Source organism: Dromaius novaehollandiae, chromosome 5, assembly GCF_036370855.1.
Source record: "Dromaius novaehollandiae isolate bDroNov1 chromosome 5, bDroNov1.hap1, whole genome shotgun sequence".
Lineage (NCBI taxonomy): Eukaryota > Metazoa > Chordata > Aves > Casuariiformes > Dromaiidae > Dromaius > Dromaius novaehollandiae.
Genome location: NC_088102.1, coordinates 58,221,374 through 58,246,924, shown reverse-complemented (window position 1 = coordinate 58,246,924; position 25,551 = coordinate 58,221,374). Strand labels below are relative to the sequence as shown.

Below are 25,551 nucleotides of genomic sequence, written 5' to 3'. Positions count from 1 at the left end.
TATATACTTAGTGTACATGGATATAGGAGGTTTTAGATCAGTTTTTATTCACTTGTTTGTATGTGCTCCATTTATATCTGAAACGTGAAGAAAGCAGAGATCACAAGAGCGGGTGAGGATGCATAGGTGTTGGGCAGTGGAGTCACAGAGCTCCGCAGGCAGAGTCGGTACTTGGATAACGGCCTCAGGACAGAAACACTGGGGGTGTCCCCATCCTGTTTGCAGCACAGTCGCCCTGGCAACAGCCGTGGGGACCGCAGACACAATCCTACACAGAGTACCAAATCCTACGTAGAGTCAATATGCAAAACTGCAGTCCTGTTATTGGTTTCCCTTCCCCCCCGCCTTATACCTCCTTTCATAGCTGTTTTTCCTGCTTCTTGATAGTTGTTAATCACACAACATGAATAATCACTATCATCAAGAGCATTACTAGGCTTTAATTACAATAGACTCAGGAATAAGCTAGGGGATCAGCAGCATCCAGCACTAGGTCACGTTTGGGCATAAACTTCCTAGCATCTGAAGATGAAAGAGGAAGCTAATGGGTGGTTCTGCACAGCATAAACAATGCTGGCTAAATGAATTCCTGGTGCAAATCCATTATGGTCAGTGAAATTATTTCTAGGATGAATGTGGCTCCGGGTGCTTATTGATTACTGAAGGAAAATCTGCACACTGAGTATTTTATTCATCCAGTTTCTTACATATATAGCTATTACGATTAATGTTGGCATAATTAAAAATTCCATTTTCATTCGAATATCTCAAGGTGCTTTGTGCATTACAGCCAATATATAAAACTTGATCAAAAAAATCACATAATGCATGAATTAAATTCCTCAATTAACAGTGAGTTAGTGGAAATGCACAGAATATTAGCGTTAATTTTAATAGACATAGCAGCAGTGATATTAGTAGAGTACCCGAAATTATGGACCAGACTTTCATGGTCAGGAATCACCTAAAATACCAAACAAAATGATGGTTTCTGAACTAAAGCTTACAATCTAAGTGTCTGACACGAGATAACAGATGGCTTCAGACAGAAAGAGGGATATACAAGGGAAAAGGAGACAAAGTTGGCCAGCGCAATACGTAGAGTCATATCAGTGCACCAGCTGCCCGCCTGCCTCAGGAGTCCTTACTTCCTGAAGGAAGAAAGTTTGCCAGTTCTAGTGTTATTCATTACTGGAGGATTGCCAACATTTTCCCTCTCCCAAGAGACCAAAGAATGTGCGTACTGCATAAAACACAGGAAATAAAATACCAATCTCACTTAAGTCTTCAAAAAAAATACGTCACTGATACTAATAGGATCGAGATTTTACTCAGATCTTCCTGTTTTTGCTTAAGCACCTACTACAATCAAGTGTTTCAAGAAGCATACTCCCAAACTCCCAGATCAAAATTTCCTGTCGGGGAGGGGAGGGGACAAGACTGGATAGTTAGCATGTTTTCATTCACAACCACATGCCATAAAAACATGGAAATCAGCTTCCTATAGTATGGCATGATAACAGCTATTGACTTTGGAATTTAAAAGCACTATAAATACTTTAACTTATAAAATTTAACTATCAGTAAGCCTATCAAACATTCTTAATATTTAATTGTATTTCTTTAACAGATGCAAATTCATCTATTATATTAGAAACTAATAACTATTTCACAGAGGGTGTGAGTAGCTCTTCATTTTTTATTAAATGGTTGTATCTATTACATGTGTGAAAGATTGCTTTGGCTGCTTACACGAGCCTTTTAAACCAGAATAGCATTCCAGCGAGCAGATGATACTCAAAAGCACTAGTTTAATTCAATAATTACTACTTTAGCATTCTCATGTTTCATTTCTAAGCTCAAAATATTGTCTTTAATTAAAAATAAAATAGGAAAATGCCTAGTTATCTGGTTCTTTAACAGTGTACTTCTTAGTATAAGGTAGTTAAAACCAATTTAATCACTCTCTGTAGTCTTTTTCTGCACTAAGTGGTACTTAAAAATGAGCTGGTTAACTCATGTACCTTAATGGATTTGCCTTATACACCTGAGAGAAAAAAAAATGTCTGTTCCCAGCTGTATTTCTGATTGCATATCAGGTATTTTGATTGCAGCAACTGGTCATTTATCCTTTTCCCCTTTCACTTCATTAAGCCTATCTTTCAAAAGAAGTCTTAAAAGTGCTTTCTAGACCAGCAGACTCAATTCTGTTGTCCTGGCATCAGTTCAGTTTATATTATTTACAATGATTTTACATTGTCTTTTGTACCTTATCATCATCATCATCACTAAATGACTATGGAATCAAGTTTGCTCATTAAAAAAAACCATCAGCAAAGCTCCTTTCCATGTAATAGTTCTTTCTTTTCAGGGTATAAATTTCAAAGCTTAAGCTTAATTAGACAAACAATAATTATGCTGCAAAGTTTCAGAAGTGATTTGTTTTTGAAATATCTTTCTAACCTTTTAATTCAAATCTTACTTTGAATCACATGATTTGAATCACATGAGAAAGTGAAATCTATTTTTCACTCTAAGTGATTATTAGCACATAGCACTACGTTATCTAAGATAGACAGCATGTATTTTCATCCTTAAAACTAAACTGTGGCAGGAGTTATATCTAATGCTGCTTGAAAATAATCAATTTCAGTCCACAGAAAATTCACAACTTCATATTTCCCCAAATCACAACAAAAAGTCCACATTTTCTTAATTTTTTCAAGCATCTTTAAAAAATTTAGTCACTCCCTGTAGTCCTGCTCTGCATACTGGTCTTGTTTAACTGGTGCTAACTGCTACCTAAAAAGGAGCTAGATAACATATCCTCTAAAAGGTTTGCATTGGAATCCTTCCAATTTTGTTCAACCAGTCTTTCCTGGCAAAAACCCAGGTTTAATCATTATTTCCCAGAAAAGAATGGCAAATGTTGCAAACTTTGTTGAACCTAATCTAGGCTTTCATCAAAAGAAAAATGTCAACTAATATTTTACTGTATAAGAGAACCTTCCAAATATAAACCCGTCCCTAGCATCGGGAACGTGCAAGCATTGCAAATTGTCCGTGGTGAGATTTAAAAAACATTTTCCCTTTCCATTGATTGTCACTCCTCTATTATTAAAGCTCTTGAAATGAGTTTGTCTCACTGGACCAACTGGTATGTAGACATCTCATGTCACAGTAGGGAATGCTAACTAACTGCACATACCTCAGTACTAGTTTCTGACCAAACAGTAGGTCAGGAAAACAGTGGCTGCCACCAATCATGCATTCATCATATTGCTCAAATATATGAATTGCTTCTTAGCAGGATGGGAGTGGCGCCCACCAAAGACAGTTGACCTGGGAAGCTGCACCCAACTATCAGCTAGCAGCAGGGCAGAAAAGGAAGTGGTTTATGTCCAGGAGCCCACTGTCATCTTTCTTCTCCTACTAGCAGGCTAGCGGGTAGTAATCATTTTGTCAGAGACAGTGGTATATATACACACTTTTTTGCATGTTTTTCAGTTTGCCCTCTTTAATCCCGGAATGAGAGAGGGCATATGGTGAGAGATTTTTCAAGCACCTGCAGAATTTCCTCTTATGATGCAGTTTCAATGCAAAGCTGAACCACCCCCATGCACCCACAGTCGCTTTGTTGACAGTCCAACAAGGCAGGAGTGAAAAGCAGCCATGAAACTGAAGAGAAATAATGGAAAAACATGCCATCTTTTCCCATCTGTAAGCTTTATAGAAAATTCGCTAATTATGGGAAGTTATATGTCAGTAAGTACAAAATCAGATGGATTATCAGGAGAGTTTTGATTTTCTTTGAATAAGAATATATAATATCAAATTTTACAGCCCTTTGTCTCCATCAATAACGTGGAGGTTTAACATTGTCAAAATTAATTAAATTTAATCATTTGCTATCTTATATAAAGAACACACCCCTCCTAGGCTGTATGAAAAAACATTTCCATTGTTTTTCCAGTTTTCAGAACACTCCCTTCTAAACACTGAGAGGTGAAGATCCTGTTTTCTCCTCTTGTGCCACAATTCAGACCTGCTCTGGGAAGTGAGGTTTCTACAGTGCAGTCTGGTGCCTCCAGTACAGAGGTATGGCAGGGCACACGCCGCACTCCAGCAGCCTGTGTCGCTGCTGCAATGGTCACGGAGGGGGTTGTCAGACAGAAGCAAATTGAAATAGTTCTCATCTTTCACCGAAACCCAATTTGGCTCCTGCTTTAGCTTCAGGAATAATGAAGGCTGGAAAAGCAGTATTTAATCATCTTCATTTCCCACTCTTCTATCTAGTGTTCTGTTTCACCTTTTCCTGCAGGCTTGCGGGGGGAGCGGGGAGAGACTTACAATAGTCACTAAATTTTCTATTAACGGGCATTGCATTCTCAGAGTTAAATTTATATTAAAATACAGTTTGGGTTTGGTTTGGTCTGGGGACATGAAGAAACAATCGTTAAATGATCATTAAACAAATGGCTTGTAATGAATTATAACTAACACAAATTACATTGCAGAAGGAATACTAAGAATTAGCTATAAGATACTGTTCTTCAAAATTTTGTGCTACAGGCGTCATAAAATGTGAAGCCCTGCACTGGTTTGTAGAAAGCACTGTATAATAGTATGAAATCCCAGAGCTGAGGAAACTCCGATTGCCACCCACCAAAATGCCCAATTCCTCCCATGCCTTTTTGTGTCTTTTTTTTCTATTTTGCAGAGCCATCTAGCTATAGTCCTAAAATGTCCATTTGTTAGTTTCTGTGCTTCCTTTTTTTTTTTTTTTGCTAATAAGAATATTTATTAATTTATTTCTCCACTGTTTTTTTCCTTTCTTATTCCTGAAAAGAATGTCATATTCTCTAGCAAAAAAAAAATTTAAAAAAGTTTGAGATAGTTGAGATAAGAGACATCAAAGAAATGACTTCAAGATACATACTTTACATTTTTCAAGTTTATGCTATGCATTATCCAAACAAAATCTGGAGTAGATTCATTGCCTAAACTTTTTGCAGTGATTGTACTACAAAAATCATTTCACTGAAATAAAAATCACAGTTTCTCAATGTAACGGAAAATAAGGAACATTAAAGCTTGGCTAGAAACATCAACAACATATGGTCTTTACAAAGAGTATGCTGTAGGAACTAGCTCATCTCTGTGAATAAGCATTTACACATCCTTTTTGACATACACGTGCGCTTACTTATCCTGTAACTTAACACCGAAGTCACAAATTAAGAAGATGCAATTCCTTATCTGCTGAAAGAAATAAAAATTATCCATACAAAAATATTATTAGATTAAAAAGATTTTTTTGAGAATACCAGCATTAATTTGCATTGACTCTATGTATTATTCTGCTGATTATTTGGAAGCTTGTAAGTTTATTCAGCGGTACTTCACTTTGATGCAAAAAAGCATCATGCAAAATAGAAGCCAGAGTAATCAACTTTGACAGAAACAAGACATTTATAGGAGCAACCAATGACAAAGTAAACTGTGGATCTAAGCAATGGCTAATCAAACCTAAGAGGATTTACCTAATTAATCCTGTGTTGCACAGCTATCCAGATGGCTTTTCAGTCCAATCCATACTGTAACTACTTACTACTCACTCATAGCTTTCTAGAAACAAGTGACATATCACGTAACAAGTTAAATAGCATTACCTATTTTTGAACTGTTTTACTGTACTACTGTGTAAGCAGTCCACTACTGCACTGCAAAAATACTTCCAGAATTCCAGTTTGGAATTACTTTTTTTTCTTTTTTTTAATTACAAACCAAAGTGTAACTCTAAAAATTAATTACTTGGATAGCAATATTTGCCTTTAGAATGGATTTTTTCTTTTTAAGAAATTCTGAAAAAAGAACCGTATGTCTTGCAGGGTTCATCAAAGAAAACTTACAGATGAACAAAAAGTGTATTGTCAAAGAAATCCAAATGGCTACAGCCTGAAGGCTACTATAACTGATAAATTTAAAATATCTGACAAAGAAGCTACAGAATGTGGCAGGTGTGTGTCATGTATAGTTTTACAGTTAAGTAAAGCAAACATATGAAGAGATTAAAAAAAATAGATTAAGTGTTTTATAAGCTACTGCTAGACTACACTAGCCAGCTGAAGGCTTTAAATAATTTAATCCCTTCAGCAACTGCCAGTTCCAACTGGAATACTGAAACAAGGTCTGAATTCAGTTTGAAACCCAACAGGTGCAGTCTAATACTGCTTCCTTAATTCAGCCACTGATCTATGTTTATGCTTGTAGAGGACACCATATTCTTAAATTCACCAGAGCATTAATTAAATTAGTCTAAGTGCCTCTTGTTTTATCCCATCTTCTACTATCAAATTTACCTCAGACACTACTCTGTTTCTTTCCCCTCCCTTCTAGAAATGCTCTTCATGCCAAATGGAAGACAGTTTTAAAGAAGCTTTTAAAATAAGTTTTTCTTTATATATAACTCATAAAAAATACAGAATAAACCATGTAAATAGAACAATATAAAACATACTGATTTTATTAGCTTCAATTTTAATGTTTGAAATTGAAGGGAGTCTTATGCAAAGCAAGGAAGTCGCTAATGGCTTATCACCACTTATATGTGGACTCTTCTTTGGAAAATCCCGTCAATTTAAGTTGCATTTGATACACACAAACTATTTCTCATTTTTCTATCATTCTTATTTTTATGAGCATTTGCTAGTAGTACAAACTAATGCATAAGGATTTCACTGCCAAAAGTAATAATTTATCAGCAAAATAAGTCAAAGTAAAAAAGCAGTACTACCATGAAACTTCTACTAACACTAATAGTGACTGCTTTTTTATTTTTAAGGCTACGGACTTTTTTCAGGTTAGGTCCAGGCTAACAAAGTGCAGGGAAAATGTTCCTTAGTACACTACTTCTCATAGCAGTTTAAAGGCAAACCTACGCTCTTCAATTGCAGGACGAGAAGAGAGGAAAACTCCCGCTGCCTTACCTCTTTCTCTCTGGCAGTAGAACTGGAAGGTGAGACAATGCACGGCATGAATTCCACTTCCTTTCACTTTCTTGCAGCCTGGGGCACATTCATATTTGGGATGCAGACAGAGTTTTTCTCTCGCATGCAATTAAACATCATGTTTGGCATATGCTAATGAGAGGATAGCATTACCTTTTAGTGCAACCTTTATTTAAAATTTCTGCATTCTAACGCAGTGAGCTACTGGAGTAATGAAGACAGCTCAGATAGAGAAGATCATAATTCAATGTCATTCATTCAATGAATCCTATAATATGCCATGCAAGTAACATCCAGGCTTATGAAAATGAAAACAGATTAAATGAGCACTGAAACAAAATATCTTTTTAAATGCCAAGCAGCTCAGGATATTAATAGCTGGCTAAAAAATGTCAAGATTCTCATCCATTAAAAAAAAAAAAAAAGTCTTGTGACTACAACAAAAAAAATGTTGAAAATTCGGGTCCACCAGCACAGATCTGACTCTCCAATAATTCTGTCAGCACATGGGCAAACAATATTCTTGAGTAACCTTATTAAAAGTATGTTTGAAATCAGAAAGAACACAATTATTTCCACAGCTTTGCATATATGGAATACAAGCTTTAATAATTAAATAACAAGTATTTTTTTTATGTCAAGCAACTTCTAGAGTCACCATTCATTCTCTTTTTTAAAACTAAATTTATTTAATTGTACATTTTTATTATTGTTTCACAATTCATCTTAATGTTGATGTAACACAATTTTATTACTATTTACAACATTTTCTCTGCTCTTGCTTGTACTTCAAGGTGCTGAACAAATGAATTTTTGGAGCGCGGAGTGTAACTTACAGAGATTCAGAGCTAGCAATAGGGATCTGCCGGTTAGTTTATACAAACCTGAAATTTAAAATAAAGGAGTACTGTGGGGAGGCTGTTAGTGGTAATAGCAGTATCCTATTAACAAAGCTTAAGTAAAGATTTTAATTCAGAAATCCCTATATATCAAATAAATTAGATTGTTTAGAGTATATCATCTTAATGCTGTAAAAGCTTATTTACATGAACAATTCGTAGTCACAGGAATAATCACTGTGTAAGAATTCCCAGTGTAATCTCGGAACAAGCGTCTGCTGAATCAGGTCATTATTAAGTATTTAATAGAAATGATACTCTTTTATGCACAAAAAAGCATGGTATTGCAGTAATAAAATATTACACTACTACCATGGGCACAGGGAGAAAAAGTAGTGCTTTTTTGAATACACTCCCTCCCAGAGGTACCCAGTATGAGAAGGTGTGTGTAAGCTACTGTAATGACATAGACTCAGAAACCAAAACAGTTAGCCAGGCACCCAAAAGATCCTTAGATCTCAAAATAAATAATGGGGCACTTTAAATTCTAGGCTTTGTGGGGGTTTTTTTGAAGTTCACTTATTTATTCTCTTTTCTAAGACTAATGCTTAGAAAGAAACAATAAAGCCAAGCTTATCTTGCATTTTTCAAAAACAGCAGATTCGGAAAAAAAACACCAACTGCTGTGAAACTCAGAAGAGTCATTGACCTGCCACTTTTCATCAGAGGGCATTGTAGCCTATCCTTTCTACATCTGGTGACTGATTTAGTAGGAGACAGAGTCACCTCTGCCCTTCCCATCACCCTGCTGGCAACAATTGTCCTTAGGTGTATACCGCAGGAGAAATTAATACTCTTCCTCTTGCCTACTTACTGTCTGAAGGGTACACAATGCTCCTAGCAGCTCTTCTGCTACCTGATGCATTCGTACAAAAGCCACGCACAACCTGGCCCCTGATCTAAAGCAGCATTCCAAGCCCACTTCTCCCTCTCTGTCAAGCTATTTCTTTTATTTGTTGCTGATATGTCTGCAGGAGAGACAGAATATAACACTACTTACTAGAGGCAGTCATGATACTTACTAACAGACACGGCATACCTTCCCCTCAAAGTTCTGCCAACGCACAGTATTACTGACTGGCAATGTTTCTGGTATTCCAGTCCCAGGAAAATTCAAGGAGAGGCTGCTGAACTGTCGGGATGCAGTGACACGGACAAAGGTCCAAACCTGCTCCCATGCATACTGCTTTGCTACACTGCAAAGTTACCTACCTTTCCTTTTATTGCATCAGGATTGCTTCAGGCAAGCCATTGCCTTACTATCTAATCTGGAATCTCATTTAGTAGATGTAAAACACTCTGCCCTTCACTGTTCCTTGGCTGAGCAACAACGGTCTATGTTCAGTCTTTACTTGAGAGACATCACAGGACAAGGCGAGTCAGAGCACTTCATACAGGATAGCTCCTGTTGAGGATACGCTGTGGGAACACCCTGCCCACTGCTGAACCCATTTGTCAGTACCCTCGGCTGCAAAAATGTCTGTGGGAGCAAACAAGACTTCTCTAGAGATGCCCAATTTCATGAAAGATATTTTGCCCAAACTACAGGGCTGCTCTGAACTGGCAAATAATAACGTTTACCTTTGTACAGCATCTTTTCTTCAACGCTTGCAAGTAACTTCTCAAATGCGCACCCCTGTATTTTGGTAGACAGAATTTGTCAGGGAAGTGCAGTGTAGAGAGATCCAGCCCAACCCTACTTTTGTCAATGTGAACTTCATCACTAGTCCTTTAAAGTCAATTGTAAACCTTAAATGCTCATAATACCTCTGTAAAAAGAGTACTTATTGTACAGGTTAGCAGACCTGTTTTATGGATACTGGAAAAAAGATTAGTAAATCACTTCCTACTTTGCGTTCTCATCCTATGCTCATTCATCTCAGCATGACGGTCTTCTGGTAGTGAAGTAAATGATAGGACTAATACTTGTCAAGTGCAGTTTCTTTTTTTCACCCCCTCCAGAGGAAGAAAAAGTTAGAAGGTAATGCTAAAAGAATACCTCTTGCGCTTCATGGAGAAAGTGGTTAGTTTTGTGTTAGTTCTTAGTTACTGTGAGAATTAATCCCAGTGTCAAGCAGCAGCCCTTCTGGGGTTAAGTGAGCATAACTGATACATAATAAATGCCATACGCAACTGAAGTAGTGGTTTACATTCAGAACTGTGTTATGTGACAAAAAGTGTTATACCAAAGATTAATCTACACTGTCCAGTTTGACGCATTATGACAGTCCTGGTGCCTATACTCCTAGTCATCATTAATAGATGCATTATGCAGAATGCCCAGGATGTATGTTGGCTCGTTTGACTTTCTAAGGAAACAAATCTCATTGATTACATGAGCTTAACCCTCCCCACAAAAACCCCTAGGTTCCTCTCACTGTGACACAGCTCATCAGATGCTTGCTACATATATAATTGTCAGCAACTGACTAGTAGCAGGGCTGCATCCACACTGTATGTACTAAAATGCATGTGATCTGTCTGAATCCTTCCCCAGACCCACTGCATAGTGTCCAGGTGGCTTTTGCAAGCTGTCTGCACTCAGGCCAGCGAAGCCCGTCTGCTGTTGCAGCAAGCAGCAAAGCCCTGCTAAGAAACTAGCACAGAGAGAAAATTTTTCTGAAGGAAGTAAGTCTTGGTCACTTGCAAAGCGGGGCAGCAAAAGAAAATCTTCAAACATTTAAAATGTGACTTCTTAGGTATCATTAATATTAATAATACTTGAGATTATTTCCCTTTTTTTCCCCAGTTTCATTTTTTCAACCTAATTTTCTAGTTTTTCCCCCTTCAGCATTTGTATTTAATTCTATTTCAAATTCTGCATGTAGGGTTTTAATTAACTTCTACTTTGGGGCATTAAAAGATTCTGAATCATCTCACTTTCTGGAAGATTAGTAAATCCAGTGATTACCAACAAAAATGTCACTGAATGCCTGTTATCCATGTTAATTATTCAATTAAAAAATAGGCTGGAGTTGTCAGCAGGACAGTTCCATTTCACGGTTGGATAGAAGAATCTTTCAAAATTGTTCTAAAGCAATATATATTGGTTTTGGAGCCAATCTTTCTCCTGCACCTACACATTGGTACAATAAAACCTGTACAAGTATATCAACAGCTCATGCAGAAAGCATTCAGCAGGTATGGAGGCTTGTCTTGGATACCTCAGCTAAGAGGAAGGTCTCAGACGTGCCCCCCCCCACTCCCTTCTGCACATGTTTTGCATAGGATACATTTAGTTTCTACCTGACCTTTTAGACACAGGGAAGCTTCACATGCATTATTGTCCTGATACTCTTCTTGTTTCAGTGTTTAAACAAAGAGTTCTGATCATGAAGAGAATTTTTAGTCTAATCAGACATTCAGGCTATCAAGAATTCAGAGTTCTTAGAGCGTTTTCTCCTCTTTCTAGCACTTTTGTGCTCCAAGCTTCATTTTTCCTCCATTTTTTAATCTCGCTTTTGCATTCACAGTGCCTATGCGCTGACTTACAGTCTGGCTACAGCCTGAAATGAATTGACTGGCTAAGCTGGCAAGAAAACCCAGTAGCAGGTGGAAGACTGGCCTAGGAAGGAGCCCTTTCCTAACAGATATTAAAAACACAGCCAATACGCTAACTGAAATATGCTTCCCTCCAGCTCTTTCAGCTCAAGTTCATTTATGCCCTCATACTTCATCACCATGGCAAATTAAATGACTCTTAACATCATACTACAAAAATCTGGGTGTATTTCAGAGGAACCTTTCATTTTTGGAAACCATGAGTGACACCCATGGAACCCAACAGGTAAAGAAAGTGTTGGACAACATCCAATAGTAGTTTGCCAAAGTAAGCAACTTTGAGATCAGCTACCCCACAAAGCACCGGGACATGGAGATCTCACAGTATCTGTCTGAGCTTGACATTATCAGATCATTTAGCCACTACAAATAAAAATACTCTAGAACACAGGATCCAAGCCATCTGTCTGGATTTACTCCTGCATAGGCAATACTTGCAAGGAATCCCTGCCTTTTATAAGGGGACTTTCAAATGGAGGCCACCAAAGGACACAGCTTACATGTACACTGTTTTGAGGGAGGAGAGGAGCAAAGTAGCTTCTTCCAAGAGAGCAGATGGTGTATGCAGGAAGTCTGTCAGCTCAGAGCGCCTCATAATTCCAGTTACATTATCTGTCCATCTCACCAGCAAGAGCAACATTGCTGATCAAGTTCGAAATGGACTCTGGGGGACAGTGCAGATAAATGGTAAGCAGCTATGCATGATGCAAATGAAATGAATCAGTGATTACTGCTACAAAGGCCTGCCAAGCATACATACATATATATCTATCTATCTCCCTTTTTTTAAAAGAAAAGTGTGTATATAGGCTTCATGCTATTTTCAGGTGCATTAACATCTGCTGTACAGACACAAAAAGCCAGCAAGGTTAGACAAACAACTATACGCAACCTCTTACTTAATATGAAAGAACTGTGTCTGCTGCCTATCTCTAGAGACAGTTCTTTCATTTGAGGCTAACTGAAAAGGTCTCTACTCCCTATCTATTCCTAGCCAAATGTAAATTTAGCAGACCACTAAAACTATCACAACTGCATCTGTTTGGAACAACTACAGTTGTATCCTTCATTGGGCCACTCAGCACTTTTGTGAGGCTAGCACGGACAAAGCATAGGTGTTCCATCTTAAACAGAGAAATTGCTCGTTCCAGTCCAACTTTGTAATGCTCCTGCTCAACCTTCAGTATCAAGACTGAGAGGTGGGAAGACTGCCATTTGGTAAAGCTACCCAGCCATCAGCTTCATGCAGACTATGGCTGGCTTGCTGAGCAGCGCTTCCGTTCTCTCTTCTATCCAAAGCAGATAAGCAGGGCACAGAACAGTAATGTAAAATGCATATATTTTTTTAAGAAGTGTTGTTTTTATACATCATTTCTGTCCCAGTTTCCTCTTACCAGTCGTATAGGGGCTTTAACGGGGCGGGGACACAAAAATTCTTAATCCACAGCCATGACATTTTGTGTGTATATGTAGACACCTGACACACCCCAGTGACTTATTTCTATGGGAGTAGCAGAGCCGTCCTTCTGTTGCCTCAGTAACAACTCCTACACTAAGATACTTGAAGTAACCAGGGCACAATTTAATGAGTACCATGGCACGTAATCTGCAGTCTTAAAGCTACTTGAGTAGTGTCTGGGAGGAGGCTGTTTACTTATTACCTTGACACTTACAAAGATTTGTGAGTATGAAGTAGACACTGTAACCTATGACACACATGCAAATGAAAGCACTGTGCAAAGCACTGCGACAAAATTATTCACAGAAATAACAGAAAAATGACCAGAGTACGTGTCTTGGGTTTTGGCTTTTTTCTAAATATCATATACATTTCATTTTTTTCATTTATATTACCCTGTCTGAATGCAAATTATTAAATCAAACTTTCTGCAAGAAAGAAAAGACATAGGAAACTGAATTTAAAAAAAAAAAAATCTTATGAGCCTTTATGGAGAACAGGAACAGGAACATTCTGCAAGGAAAATATCCCAGCCTGGTATCCTCTAGGCTATTCAAGTTTTACATTCCCCAAACCAAATTTTGGATTTTGTTTGCCAAATTGCTAAAGGAGCTAGCCTATAGTAAAGAACCACCACCGGCAAGCTGCAAGCATACCAGCAGGAGCACGTGAAGACAGCAATGCAAAAAGCAGAGCTGATGCTTTATGAATACCAGCGATGGCTGTGATGGGGTTCTCAAAAGCTGCTAAGTAAAGTTAAATAGTAATAAAGACACAGGCCTATATTCCTTCTGCTGTTTTTACCTTTTTGCTCCTTGTATTTGGGAACTTGTTTATAAAATCTGTCTGTTCCCCCACAAGTCAAACAGTCTAGAGATGCCATACCTGTCAGGACAGACTGTCCCCTCCTTTTTTGTGTGTGGTCAGGAAACAGGCAGAGGATATAGGCCGGACAGCCAGCTTAATGCTGACTTTGTGTTTTCTTCTAAAGAGAACATTAGACAAAAAGTTCCTAAAGGGATTTGAAGGGCAATGGGTGTCAAAAATACAACTTGATCCGGAACAACTACAGCACCTCTTCACATTTGTATAATAAGTGCTAAGGACAAGATGACATTATTCTTGCAATTAGTGAATAACTGCAACAGTCTACAGGACCTGATAGATCTGATGTGCAGAAGACAGCGTTGCACTCAAAACAAGGTGGCTACCTTGAATATAAAGTTACCCCATTTTGCAGTTAAAGCTCTGCAAATCACAATCTGTGATTTTTTAAAACAGCCCCTAGTAAGACCTTAGGGAGTTTTACAGTTAACCTCTCTGGAATCAAAATTTAATCTAAAAACAAGGATAAACTAAGGACAAGAAATAAGGATCCAACAGTCAACATGAAATGATAGTCATCTTGAGAGCACAAACTCGCTAGATGATGGGTCCGAATTTTCTCTTCCTTTCATAACAGCTATCCCAGGTCTAGCCGTTGTTTATCTTTTTATAGTATTTTTCAAATTAAATTCCAATTCTAAGAAGCATTCATTCATTAGAATTAGCATTCTTTAGAGATGGATTTGACTGTAAGTTTCAAGCCTGGTTCAAGAGCGCCTACAGTTTGAATGAGGATAACCAGTTAGTGCATTCGGTTCTTTCCTTATAGAGAGACATGCTTGGACATGTTGAAGTTAGATTTAGCTTTGAATCTTGTGATTTTTTATTTATGCAACTGGCTAAAGAGCAGGCAAAGAAGGGCTATTACTCTTTCTTACAGTAATAGCTTTGTAGAGTTGAGATTCTCCCTTTATTTCAAAGGCTTGGTAACAGCTTTAGCCCATGGCAAGTTTCATTCCTACACATTTTGATACTGCACTCTTATTTCAGACATTTCTTTCAGTATGTGTCCCTTTTTAATAGAAGCAAATGCATTAACACCTAAAGAGAGAACTGCTCAGAAGGCCAACTAACGGGATTGTTCTTTCACTCCCACTAAGAAATCTGCGCAACTCCTATAAAGGATATTCCATAGTTATTTGAAGTACTCATCACAAAAGGGTAACACAAACTTTTCTCTGAATTTTATCACTTCCTAATTGCCTAAAGTACTTCCTCACCTTTTTAATTTCAGAACATAATGGGAAAATGCATTCATTCAAAATCTTTTGGAAATATGAAAGTAATTACTTTCTTGAATCCTACATTTTCAGGTGATCATTTGTGAATTCAGAAAAAATATTATTCCTAAATCAAAAGGTAAAACAGTTTCTCTCAAACTTGTCTCTCATTTACCTTTCTTACATTACTGTAACTTCTCTGTCATTTTCTGTTCACTGTCACTCACACGTTTTACTGATACAGGTAGCCAAATTATGAGGAAGCTCAATCAGATAGCTCTGAGACAATGTTATCACCTTAGATGTATGTAACTGATGTCCCACATTTGGTAACAGCTCAGTTTATTTTCTAAAACCACATGTCACGTAACCAAAGCATGAGAAGAATGTATAAGCAACGCCTTGAGTATCCAGAAACAACAGTGCTAGCCCAAATATCTCCTGAAGGCTGTCTGAACTAACATGTATTTTTATATTACGAAATATTTTAAACAGGCTTAAAAGATAGATTTCCACATCCAGGACAGAACTTGTCTCTTCACTCGGGTACCTTTTATCTGGGTTTCATACATGCTTTTTTGAATGCTGTTACCACCATGCACTGTACAGCCTCCTTTTTAATATGCGTTAAATATAAAATCAAAATGAAAGAAGTGCAGCTGGAAAAGAGAGACTGCAGATGCTTCCTTGACTTTATACATGTGTGTAGATATACTGATAGGCATTTTAAAAAGCTGTAGAGACATTTAAAAAATGTATTTAATCTAACCAGTTGGTTCTCTCAAGTAGTAGTACTTCTGCTTGAGTATTAGTGCGGTGTGCTCAAATTTTAAGCTCTTAGGAGAAGGCTAAAATCAGCCTTAGTGGTTCTAAATCCAGTTTTATTCTGAAGACTTTGAAAAGATGAGTAAATACGTTTTCAAAATTTATCATGACCATAAGGGTCATTCCCTACTATATTTAAAACAGTGACACTTTTCCTCATTACCTCTTGATATTAACTTACATTTCTCACTGAGTTCTCACATTACTGACACATACAGCAGTTTTCCCCTATAAACTCAGATATATTTGGAAAAGAAAAGATATGTAATGATTGGTAATTATCTTCCACACTGATAACTAGTTCTCAGAGAGCTGGATACCGTGAGAAAAACACGGAAAAGATCCAGAATTTATAAACATATGACTTCTCAAAGCAAACATGAAAGGGAGAATAGCAAAAGAAAGGAAGAGGAACCATTGTGAAAAACAGCAGGTAATAGTAACTAAAGGGTACTATAGAAGTGAGTCACACAGGAAAGGAGAAAACAAAAGACAAAGTAGGAAGATAACGATATACCTGAAAAAAGCATATTGGGATAGATCAAATACCCAACTTATTAAGCCTTTTAACTACGCTAACACACACAACCAGCCAAGCCTGCTGTCTTTCAGCTTTTCTAAACATGACTACATCCTTTGATGAGCAAATAACTAACGTAGGCTATTACAGGTTCCATCCTTCAGTCCATCACATGTGCATGTTACCATCATTCAGCTTACCGTACTCCCTGAATGCTCATCTTCCTCATGTGCTAACCACAAAGCAAGTTATCGCATGCTTTTCAACAAGAGTAATATATCCTTCCATAACACGACACCGTTGTTGATAATTTCCATGCTGCTGCCATGTCCTGGGCCTCACCAGGAAACAGACAAATAGAGCTGCCTGGTTCTATATTCTGCGACTTAAAGCGCTACAGTATACTATATTATTTCTTGCTTGCACTTGAAAGGGATCAAGAAATAATTTCTCTGTTCATCTGTGGGATCATGGGAAGATAAAGGAGGCCCCAGAAATTAGTTTCTCAGTAGCAGCCTAGCCAATGTGGTGGTAGGCTGTTACAGGATAGAGAAATGGATTCTGCACTCTGTGATTACTATGGTTGAGACCTGTTGCTCTTCATAGACATGCAACACTCCTGTATGAGATAGCACTGCGAGTTTCAGAAACTGTTTCAGAGCTGAAGTACATGGAAGCATTAGTAGCAGCTTTATAAGACTTTGTGACACAGAACCATGGACTGAATCAGTTCTGTTCTTATGGACCAGTGATTCTCACATAGGCTACATTTCACTCAGTGATATGAGCACATACTGCAGAAAGTACATTTTGATGGAAAAACATGTAACTAACAGCAGGTCCAGAGCTTGCTATATTCATAGAGCTTTGTGATAAAGTCCCCTGGTACTTAGACCATCCAAATAATAGCCCGAAAGCATGTTTCTACCATTTTGTGAAAACAATTATCCCTAAATTGTTTCAGATCTGCTGGCAACAGGTTTGGAACTGGGAAAGCTACAATTGCTAAAATGGGCACTGGGATTTCCAAGTAATTAATGATGAGAGTATTCCTCAAATTATTGTGGAGTTTGAGTGGATGTAATTCACAAACTGCACTGGGATACATATATCCTCCTATGCTCATCATTTCTAACAAATCATGTAATTACAATTAAATTAAAAGGAAAGTTGCAGGATTTGTGCATTTCAAGTCAAATTTGCATTGAGATTTTGTTTTTCCATACAGTGAAATGGATGTATATTTCTGACACATACCAACCATTGCTTTGGTCTTTGAAGTGACAGAGCCAGACAGACTGAAACTATTGCAAGAAGAGTAGAAAGACTAAGCGGTGAGAAATAAAGGTAGATCACTCCTGGTCAGGTAGACAAACGAATATAATAAAAATCCATGGGGCACACTTTCTTGCATTAAATCACTGCAGGATCATTCTGTTCTGTGTGATTTTAGCTGCATGTGTGAGTGTGTATACATATATACACAAGCACAATTCACTGTACTAACTTCAGAGTAACAAAATATGACAAGAACTGCTTCATGGCCTGCCTTGTAGCTTGAGTAGGTGAGTTACCCTCAACTTTGAGGCTTGTAACTGACTCACTGTACAGCAGTAACAACTGACAAATTATGTGAGAATGTGTACCATAATCAAGGAGGAAACTTGGTTAAGCATTAAGTTATCAAATGTAGAAAGGTCAAAGAAAAGAGAATGTCCCTTTTCTAGGTCATCCTTTTTACCCAGACATTAGTATTCAGGCTCTGGGAAGTTACTGCTTGAAACAAGAGCCAAAATGTAGGCATGACTTCTGCAGGACTTCTCCTCTTTGCTTTCAATATACTACTAGTATGAGATGACTTTTCCAGAGTAAACATTTGTCCATTTATTATTTCAAAGTGCCAAAAAAACACAAGAGGGGAGGGGAAGGGGGGGGGGGCACGCACAAGCGTGCCATGAAGTGAACTGTAATGCAAGATCTGGTTTAAATACAACCAATACGTAATCAGAGCTGCCTAGAAGAGGCAATACTTTTCAGTTTGTTGACCTGAAGGAAAGTTTTTTCTTACATTTATGCTGAGACATTTCCTTTAACTAAGACTTCAGAGTGTGATGTTATGCCATTTTAGAAAGAAATGAAACATAAAGCAAGTTCTACTTTAGCATGGGATGGTTGAGCTGAAGTGTCCTGACTGAGGTTCAGAAGCAGTAACTTAGCTGCTAGCTGTAAGTGTAGCTAGAGAAGAGAATTTAAAAGGACCTCCTTACCTTTGTGTCCCTGTTAATATTACTAAAAGATGGTGTATATTTAACACTCTCTCTCTCTTTTTTTTTTTTTTTTTTTTTTTTTTTTTTTTTTTTTTTTTAAACTAGAGGATACAGCTCTGTCAACATAAAGCCTGAGTTCTTATAAAAAAGGGCCCTGGCACTGTTCATTAACATCAAGCACATATTTAACTGTCTACTTCAATCTAATCACCATAGTACCCAAATGCTTTATAGATATGTATGAAAACATGATCCTTAATTCAAAGAGCATGCAGTCTGCCAAGGTAAATTTACACAGGGATGAACTCCAAGGGGGTTGTTATTCCAACTGCAGCATGCAGACCTAAATTTGGACTAGGTAACATCAGTGCTATGGGGGGGAGGGAAGGGGTGCAAAGGAGTGAGAAACATAGTTACTTCTTCAAAATAAACTTTGATAAGCATAAACTCTGACAATAGCTGGAGCAGAGACAGAACTGTAGCTTCAGGTGGGATACAAAGAGTGCAGCAGCGATAGGCTGTGAAGCTGAACTGAGGCAAGGAATATTTTGTGGATCAAGTGATCCTGCCTAACACGAATGTGAAGGGGGGGGGGGGTGATTGCTCTTCTAGCACCAGGAGGGTACTGCCCTTTCTAAGATTCATAAGTCAAGTCTGCCTAAAATAAGGCGATTAAAACAACTCAGGTTCTTTCACATTGCTGCTAGGCTTCTTGGTGCTTGTAAAGTATTTGGAGCACAAAATCAAGTTCTAGTTCGTAACAGAAGGAAACTAACTTACAAGAAAGAAAGACTGATTGATTCTTAGGTAAACCCTTGTTTCCTGGAGCTAAGCTTTCAAGCAAAACATCAAACAGTACAGTTGCGTAGCAACCTCCCCACCCCCATTACAGGTGGGCTGGCTCACCAGTTCTACCTCTCCTGTTTCTCTAGGCTGCACAAACACAGCACTTCAATACACAGGATTTGTCTGCAGGGTGAACTTCCTACTTTGTGGAGAACTTGTATTTAAGAAAACAAGAGTGCTACCCAAAACAGCCTGAGGAAGAAACTTCTGATGTTTTCTGTTTATGTATTCCAACATATTATGAAAATTAGTAGTATCTAATGTCCTATAAACTTAGTTTTCTGTCCTTGTCGTAGGACGATTCGATCATTCAGCTATGTAGAATGCATGCAAGTGCAAGCACTATGTTTAGATAGTCAATCTTTATTTACAAGCAATCACTAAGATTTACTGAAACTCTCCAGTACTGTTTCTGATAATCGCTTAACATAAAATTTTGTATGACTGATCCTGAGAAATATCAACATTAAGCTTTTAAAAGGCTTTGCCCATATTTACAACCAGAGTAAGCATGTACTAGAAAACAACTGAGGCTGAACACTGGTATGCAAAAGCCTGCAATGCCAATTAAAATACGCTCTGCCCCACCTCACTTTGTTCTCCTTTTTATTTGTTTGATGACTGCCATGCTAAAAAAAATGGGACCTTCCCTCTTTGATATCCATTCATCCTTTGATGCCTGTATTTTTCTTCTACATCCTTCTGTTTTCTACTCTTATTATTACTTTGAGTATTAATATCTTTAAAACTGGGATGTGCATGATTTTTTCTAAAATAAGGCAAAGTTGAAATACTTAAAAAACGATTCATTTATGCAAGCTGTGACTCACAGTAGGATTCATAGAAAGCCGCTTCTGCTGTCAAATAGTAATGTGGCAGGAAAAAGTCCTGTAATCTAGGCACAAAACAATCCAAAGTTACTGCCATAGCATTTTCTCTGCTGGGCTGCTGCCAGGTACATGTCGCTTGTGCCCTTGCTCCAATTCCAGAGAAGCAAAGCAGTGTTTGTCTGCCATCTCCCGGGTGAGTCACAACATTGGGAAGACAGAGCAGACAAGATCTGACAGGGACAAGATGCAGAAAAAGATCTGCCCAAGTAGTGGTCATTAAAGTAGTTAAAATATGTTTAAAAGTATTAGGTTACAAAGTCAAACACTCAGAAATTTGAAAACACTAGAATTATAGTGAACTATGCCCCTGTATTTGTATACATTGTTTAATCTTTCTCTCTCTAGCTGCAATGCATTTATGCTTTCCTTTGGACCCCACTTGAATTCAGTATACAGCCAAATAGCATTATCCAGTATTTCTTCTCATCTTCAGCCTGAAAATTGAGTTTTCCTAGATGTTTCTATTTTTCTGCCTAGAAATTTTGTCCAGGCAGAATTGGAAGCTGTTAGTCTCTCCCTCACTCCAATATTCAGACACTCTGAGACACTATTACCAGCCAGCTGGTAGGCATCCAGGAACGCCAAAGAAATGGCTGCTGGACATGTGAAACCTACTGTGCATGTACTGGAGAACTGATCTTTGTACATACTATACACCCAATGCATTCAGGACATGTTGGACTCACTGCATATATACTATAAATGGTACATCCACATATATCTGTCCAGAAATCTTATGGGGAAAAAAAAACAACAAACAAAAAAACCCACATACACATAACCCTGCCTCTGAGGATATCCAGGTGCTGGCTTAAACAATTTTAAGCACTATTTTCACTGCTTAGTGTTTCATCATTATAATGTAGTTTTAAACAGAAAGAGATCCAGTTTTAGATGGCAGTTCATTATGGTAAATTCTCCAAAGAATTCACAATAAAATAGTAGTTAACAAACATTAATATTCATACAAAGTAGCAAGTGGTGTTACAGAAAGAAAAGAGAACTACTACTTATACTGGAAAAGAACATTAGAGTAAAAACAGAACAAGACTCGGGAAAAAGTGGTTCAATCTAAACGTGGATTATATGTACATTTCTTGGAAAGCTGATTCACAGCTGACAAAGTATAATCTAGGCAATACTGTGTTAAATAGCTTAAAACAATAGCAAGTTCAAGCCAATGAATTTATATTAAAGAGGCTAGAATTCAATCAACTTTAATATCTTATTATACTACTAAAATACATTATTAAAAATATGCAGTCTGCTACTATTTTGTACTTTTCACCTAAGTTATTCACTAATCCATTCACTTCTGTTTTCTGCTAATATACAAAAATTCTAAATTGGTTTCACTCCCATATATAAACTCCTTCAAGGGTGACACATTTCCCTCTGTTCTGCAAAAAAGAAGCTTTCTCTGATCGCATTATACCCACAGCATTTAACGCTGCACATCATGGATTCTCTTCCTTTTAATTTCATAAAGGAACACTATGATCATGAAGTCTGATTCACTGGGCAACACAGGATACAGAACTTCATCCATTGCTAATGCTGACATAACTAACCACAGAGGTTTCTGTAGCTGTAATCTAGACACCTTCCTTGACACGTGAACCTCACTGTGCACATTCCATGTTGCAAACCTCTACCTGGATAATAGTCACCAGCACCTCAGATATCAGTAGCTGGAATAACACACAAATGGCATAGGCCCACTATGACCTTCTTGCACCCAGCTATTCCTGTACAGATTGCCTGGAGTGTTAAATGGGAAGGATGATAACAGTAGGCATGAGTTGGAAAGATGTCAGAATTAGAATGAAATAAGAGGTCTCCTTCCCAAAAAGTGATGATAAAAGACCACTACTGTATCTGGCAAAATAGAAGCAGCAACAGATCCAACACCTGGGCTGAATGATTTTGACGTATTAAGGGTTCCCATATTCTGAACCCTGACAGTGCATGTCTGATCAAGTCTCACGCACTGAGCATGCACCCCACTACTTCAGTCTCCTACTCCAGCACCTGCTTCTCATGTATGTAGCACAAAGGAAGCTTCACGGTCCTCTGCAGTGCTGCATTGCACCTGACATGGGAATCAGAGTGAGAAAAATGCTCAGAAAGGAGCCTATTTGAGAGAACATTACTCTAACAGATCTGATGCCATGACTTCTACCAGTCACATACCCATGCAAAAGGAGTTTCCATACACTGCCATTCCTGTCAGCAGAGAGGTCCTCATAGGATACATTTTCGGCTGAGTCCTATTGCCTTCTTCTCCTCACCACCCAAATCCCTACTGCTGCTTCCTTCACTCTTCACTGCAAACTCCAACAGTGTCAGCGGAGAAACAAAGAAACAAACTTAGCAAAGCTTGTTAGTTTGGGTTTTGCTTCCTTCCTCATCTTTACAGCGGATGCAACCAGTTAGTGGGACACACCTCACTTGAAACCAGCAGATGTCAAATGGGGAGGGAAACCAGTATGGCCGAAACGTGAATTTCATTCTTAACTATGGCCTATAGGAACATAAATTTAGGCTACCTTCCTTCTTTAGTTCACAGAATTCCAAGATGTTGTCAGTTTACAAAAACCAAAAGGACACATTATGAGCTCTGTCCTGCTGTGCTCCCAGGCACAGCAGAACTATCAGCTGAGCTAACACTCAGCCAGCCCACCATCGCTCCCACTAATAGCAAGATGGGGTCTCTCCATTTTCAGGTCAATGTGTCTTCACCCTATCTATGCTGAAATCTGTCCCAGAGGACGGCTAACACAGCCCACGGCCTCCAACAATATTACGATGGAGCGGGAAGGACAATCCCCAGTGCTCTCTGCATTCAAGCAGCTTGAGATTCTGCATTAATACACAGAAATTAATGGGGCAATTCAAACCTAAGTGCTGTTAAAGCTCTCTAGGTTTGAGCAGATTATTATCTGTGAGTGAATCATGCTGAAAAAAATAAAAGATTCTGAACAATATTTTCAGTGGTTACAGAGTTACACTAAAAGGGCTGCACCAAACCTGGGATTTAATAGCTGATCTGCTGTAGCAGCTAAAATCACTTGGAAGACTTGCACATCAACTCCATTTGATAATCATTGACTGAGCTCTGTGAAAGCAGCCTCCTTTCAAATTTACTCCACTTGGTGGTTTGTCAAGGTCTTGGCCTAGATGTTGAGCCTTGAAAGCTGCTATTTGTTTTAAGACCTGATTTTTTTCTAGCTGTTTTTTGAGCAGCATGTAATTTGTGTCTATTTTTTTCCTAGCAGAAATATTTAAGCACCACTGAACTACTATACATATAGTAGGGGTCTTCAGTTTGTGCTCAGTTTCATATTTGTTTTCAATTTCTGATGCATAACTTCTACATCAGTCACTGAGCACTATAATCCACAATAATTTGCTTCTTAACTTACAGCTCACCATGAAGTTTCATGTCAGTTATTGAACTAAGCATGAACCATTACAGTATAATTCATATTAGCAATGTCCTGTTGCTTTGGTATCATGAGCCACTTGATAATTAGAACACAACCTTCCCAAGCAGACAGGCCTGTAATACTGTCCTCATTGCTCCAGTTAAACCAGACTAGAAGACTCGAGCTAGTCCAGGTGAGACAACAGCTTCAGAAAGAATGGAAGCAACAACCACATTCTAAAAACAATATTTGAGAGATGTGGAAAAAATTAGCAACTAAACTGCTGTTGTAAGCCCGGCTGCTGCATCTCTATTATTTGCTCTCACACCATTGCTAAAAAAAGCCCCAAATCAGTCGATCAAATGGGTCAGCAAAATCAAAGTTATAATGTAATGAACTCCAGCTGGAGACTTGCACATGAGGGCAGAATTTAAGTTACAATGAGGCAAAACTTGAGTTAAGCTAACAAGACTGTATTTAAACTTAAATATAAGACAAAGAAACAGTTTCAAGTTACTTTGATAATCCATGATTTATACACAGGTTTTGTAAAATACTACCAAAGCATATCTTTATGATAGCACAGTTGTGAAAAATTTCACCTTTAATTGCAAAGCAAGGCAAGCACTTAAGCCTGAAATGATAAGGCACAACATAAAACAGTAATTTAAAACTTAAGTTTCTTTCTGTAACTTAGCGCTCCTTCTAAGAGTAATACATCAGAGAGAGAAGACCATGTATGAAAGCTGCAGTTGATGCAAATTACTCTGGCAATACTGGCATAAAGGAAGCAGGTTAACATGTATTTACAACAGATGGGGTTTTGCCCAGGTCTACTCTGTGCATACAATTACAGAAATTGAGAACGACAGCAGTTTAAGAGAGAGCACATTATTTATTTATTTAGGGCGTGGGGGAGATTATACGAGATAAGGAACAAAAATCTAAATTACATTAGGCATCAATCATTTTGCTCTTTACTAACTTGTTCTGTTAAGCAAACAAGATGTCACTGGCATTGTCATCACTTGAAAACACCTTTATCATTTTAACAAACTGAACAAGAGAGTCTCAGAGAAGAAGCTAAAATTAAAGTAGAAACACATTTGAACAAAACCCAAAAATCTAGATCAAAAATTCACCAAAGCCACTAAGATAGCTAACACACCGAAGGCCTAGAATAATATATGTACATACTTTACATACTATCTGTTTAGAAGTTTCACCAGCATCACTTTGACTCCTTATATAGGAACTGGTTGCTAGACAGAAATGGCAAAGCATTACACCGGTGAATCAGTAAAGTAATTTTTTTTAGAATGAAATGGCACTTATATATCAAATACCTCCAAAATAAAATTTGTTGTGGAGAAGAAATTAATAAACCATAAGAAACAATAAAATAGTCTGCTATCACAAAATTATCATCCTCTAAGAAATCCAAAACCAAAACAGCTTGCCTATCAAGACAGATTGACAGGTATATTTGTATTTCACTTCTGAAGAATGACTAAACCAGAATTCTTCAAGAATACTGATAAGAAAAATAACATTACAGATAGTAAACACTTATTTGACCAATCTGTCCGATTTTTTTTAGAAAATTTAAAAAAATTATCATGGTCTTATGTCCTTTTCCATACATTATAACTGAACAAGGTGACTTCTGGAAGATAAAGTAGAAAGGAACCCAAAAAGTCCTAATATCAAGTTAATTTAAGTGTTTCTGCAAAAACATGAC

The 25,551-nt window shown here is 37.8% G+C and overlaps 1 protein-coding gene across 1 annotated transcript in view; it reads right to left on the bottom strand.

The window, feature by feature from the left end:
• HIPK3 (homeodomain interacting protein kinase 3) overlaps positions 1-25,551 on the bottom strand; it is a 113,152-nt gene that overhangs the window by 86,648 nt on the left and 953 nt on the right. The window lies entirely within an intron of this gene.